This window comes from Argopecten irradians, chromosome 13, assembly GCF_041381155.1.
Source record: "Argopecten irradians isolate NY chromosome 13, Ai_NY, whole genome shotgun sequence".
NCBI lineage: Eukaryota > Metazoa > Mollusca > Bivalvia > Pectinida > Pectinidae > Argopecten > Argopecten irradians.
Window position 1 is genome coordinate 35,269,128 of NC_091146.1, and position 4,300 is coordinate 35,273,427.

General features: G+C 38.4%; 1 pseudogene; it reads right to left on the reverse strand.

The window, feature by feature from the left end:
- Positions 1–2,096: 2,096 nt before the first annotated feature.
- Positions 2,097–3,240, reverse strand: LOC138305842 (uncharacterized; annotated as a pseudogene).
- Between the last annotated feature and the right edge of the window lie 1,060 nt (positions 3,241–4,300).

Sequence of the window (4,300 nt, forward strand, 5' to 3'; positions counted from 1 at the left end):
AGTTGAAGTTCTACCCTGGTCATTTTAACATGGCTTACCAGGAAAATATAGGAGCCGTGTAGTAGTATGCTGGGTCCAGATGACAATAGTCGAGACTAATGGGGCTTTCAAACAAATCTGCCAGCAGCAATACGTCCGTCTTTAGGTATAGGTCATGATACTCACCAAAACATGTCATGTCAAATGTTTGCCATACTGATTGTACGTGTTCTTAGTCTGTGTTTGACAAATCACTTTCTGCTTGTTTATTATAAAACTTGTCTTTCCTGGGCAGTTTTTTTTCATCAAATGTTTCGGGTGATGTAGCGTAATCGCATGGATACACCCCTATCACACCCCTTTCCTAAGAAGAAGTAAAATATTTTAAAGTTTGATGATGATATGGTGATGGAGTATGGCTTGAAGTTAGTTGTTGTTTCATCGTCCGTGAGGTTCACGTAGTTAGTGTGTTGATGTAGACTTGAATGATGAAGAACTCCAATGTTGTGTCGACATTTTATTTCGTGTGGTACATTTTACAATATACGAGAATACAGAATCATGCCGTGCCTAGCATCTTGAATCCCAAGTGGGACCGTACTCCCGAGGGAGCGGTGCAGACCTGAGACTCTCTAAGACTCCCTAAGTTTGTCAGAATAGATACGACATGGATATTCAATACAACATATTAAGGTTATTACATATTACATGTATATGTCACATCTGACCAGACACTAACATTTAATCGGACATGTAAAACTGACAAATCTGTCATGTTATGGCCTGGGGACATATACACGACGTATCAAATGTATTTCTGAAATATGTGCCTGAAGAATATTCACACTGGTCAGTCATATTATCAAATTATATATAGCTTACTTAACTTAAATCTTTAAATTAAATTTCCATATCAAGGCATCCTTATACTACAGAAGTTTAAGATGCTGCTCCTAGGCTAGTTTTTTGACAAGTTTACCTATTCCTTCTGCTGCTAGGTTTGATACTAGAGTATCAAGAGAAGCATTCAGAAATTGTAAGGAATCGATGAATCTCAGATTCCCAGAGAGAATGATATGTACTTCTCCATATTGTGTGAAATGTATGATAGGGGTTTCGATTTAAATTTTCCTGCCGATTCCATCAACAGATGTATGTCATAACCTCGAAAGTTATGAAATACCACAGGAATGTTAAACTTCGATCCCTGTGATATTTTACCTTGCTGAAACTGAAACTTGAAGTTACAGTTACTAGGGCTTGCACCTCTAAATGACCCGTTTAGATGATCGTGGTATCCTTATTCTTTTTGACAAATGTGACATGTCGTTGCATTTTGAATGGAGGACTCTTCTTCTTTGGTCAAATCCATTGGTTTAACATTTTGTAAGATGTCACAGATAGTTTCTTCTTCTTGGATTAATTGCTTCAAAAGTTATCGACTACATCAGGACCTCGATATACTTGCGCAGGTTTTGATAGTTCGTCTGAGGAACATTTGACCATGTAAGAAAAGCCTGAAGGTTCGTGGTTTTGGTATCGTGTCGTAGACGATATGTTCGGGTCAGTCTCATATGTGCTAACGGGGCGAACAAAACCTTCAAAGTCGGCATAAATTACAAAAGGGACCTTAAGCTGCTTGTGAATTTGATTAAATTTGATTAAATTTGACCCACTGTTGTTCTTCCTTTTTAGGAAAATTCAGTTTTTGGGGGCCGTGCGTGGAGCAATACGTAAGATGGTCATCTAAAATCTGTTTGGATGTGTAGCCATGGAGACAATAATTACAATAATGCGCTTGACCATTGTGTGCTGTTCGGCCACCAAGCAAACGGCTCAGATTTCCAACGAGACAGTAATGTCGGTTTTCCCCTTTTGAAAACAAGAGAAGATTTACATATCTAGTACTCTTGCGGTGTTCACTCACGTGTAATGGATCCACTTCGCCCCCTTCTAAACCGAATATATTGATGGAGATGTCATTTTTCCTTTCAAACTTTGAAATATGGGACAGTGGCACCGGAAGTCTATGTCATTCAAGTTCAACTCACCCTCGCACTGAATATAATTCGAAACTTGACCAGGTTTCGCGTCTCTTGCGACAGAATGTATATCCGCTAGGACTGACCACAGGAAACATTTTTCATCCTTGTTTTGTATGTTGAGAAAAGCCTTTTTCTTCTTGATGGTAGGGGAATGTAACTACTACCTTCTAACGGTGAGTATTCCACCGTGTGAATCTCTAGTTTTATAATTTTGTCTATGGTCCACCAGCTCCCATCCCGTTCAAAATTTTGAAAGGCATTATGTACGTTTTGAAAAGCCTCTGCGAGTTGGCCGTTTAACTGGGTCATGTTCATAAATGTTAGATTATTGGATGTAAAGGTGGGTTTAGCATAAATGGCTTCATTGTTTTGGTCATATTTTACAAATTTCACAAAAAGTGTAAGGAACCATTTCATACCTTTGATCTTTTGCAGCCTTTCTTCTAATATGTCTTTAATTGTCACTAAAAACCTGTAAAATGTCCCAAAGATTTCCAGGGTTTGGATCTATTGCATTTGTTTGAGCCGTTCAATCCAGTGCCTTCACGCCTCTCCGCGTTGTTGTCGAGATTTCCAGACATCACGTCGAGTTAGATATCTGTCACATACATCTGTCCTTCTTCCATAAAACCTTTCCGGGAGAGGGCGGTGACACCAATTACATTCTCTCCCTTGTTCTCCACAGGGAACACAATATATTTTTCCTGGGAGTAAGCTTTTCACTCTCGAACACCAATTACATTTACCTTCATTTTCAATAATTTTATAGTTAACTTTTCTAGAGTCACCGCTTTCTCCAATATCTTGTATCTTTAGGGACTTTGAATTGGAACTATCGAACATATCATCTGCTTTTCTTTTCTTGATTGGCGGTGTATTTTCCTTGTGTTATTTCAAATGACGATTAAAGTTATCTTTGCGGTTAAATGTTGCATCACACTGCTTACATGTACATGTATACGAGGTATGTTGGTGAATCGCCGTGAAATGTCCTTGTGTGTTAATAAATGTGACTTTTGTTTAAACACCTTATCACATTTTAAACATTTGTTTTCTTTTGAAATTTTGTTATTTTTGATAGCCGCCACTTGTCCAGCAAGGAGAGATAGACGCCGTAAGCTAAGCTCTGTGTCTGTGTCTGTTGATAGACCTTTATGGATCGCCCATTTACCAATTCAGCTACAGTCTGTATTGTGTACATACGACCCATATCCATCTTACATCTCACCTGTATATATATAGATGTGTACACCTTGACAGCTAGTGAGATAATGAGTGTCTTTTCAATCAATCTGTTTGTTTCAATTGTGTATAATATCCGCGCTGTGTATATACATCTGTACACATGGGGCGATGAATTTCAACTGATGTTACGTTATGTAAACGTTACCTGTTACATAGACTAGACTGAACTAAAAATAACCGTGATGAAAGCGGACAGGTCCCGACTTGTTAGGATTACAGTAGGGCTGACGCAATGCACATAAAAATATCACTGGTCCCTCCACATATGTAAATAACATGATCTTAATAAAGGTCATCATCCCTAATGAAATTCCTATGAAAAGTCAAGAGGTCAGTCCCTCATCCCTCACTGGTCCCTCACCAATCCATCCTATACTATTTACTATTTATACCATTTACTATATATATAGAGGGAGGGACAGATTTATGCAGAACTCTCATTCCCTACTCATCACGTATCATATGATATTAATACATGACAGTCACATGCTAATCAGATGAATTGCATACTTTACAAAATATAACCTGATCGATATGTTTGTATTACTGGGAGTATAAACATCGTTCAGATATTAAATATTATTATACCTCACTTTCATTTCAAAGAATGTTCTGATTGGATTAAACTTGATCACATGACATTGCTAAGTTAGATGTTTCCCTTGAATTGGAAGGCGAGGGAAATAACCCCAGGCAAATGACCCCTTTGAAGCTCCGCACGTGACCGGAACTTGACGTCATTTGCAACGTCAACCAACAATGGCAACTTTGTTGCTTAATTTTTGCAGCCCGACGAATTTAGCAATGTTGGGAAATACCTTCGTGACTTCTTTTACCAGAGATGTTTTTCTTTTGATTTTGTTCGGTATGATAAAATAATTTTGTCCCCATATGTCGGGATACTTTCCAGGGTGATGTATCCCTCCACAGAGGGCCATAATTGATCATATCACATGTTAGTTCAATCAACGTTCTCCCGGTTCTTATGACAAGCCGTTTGGGGTTTTTAGGTCACCTGAGACGAAGTAGCG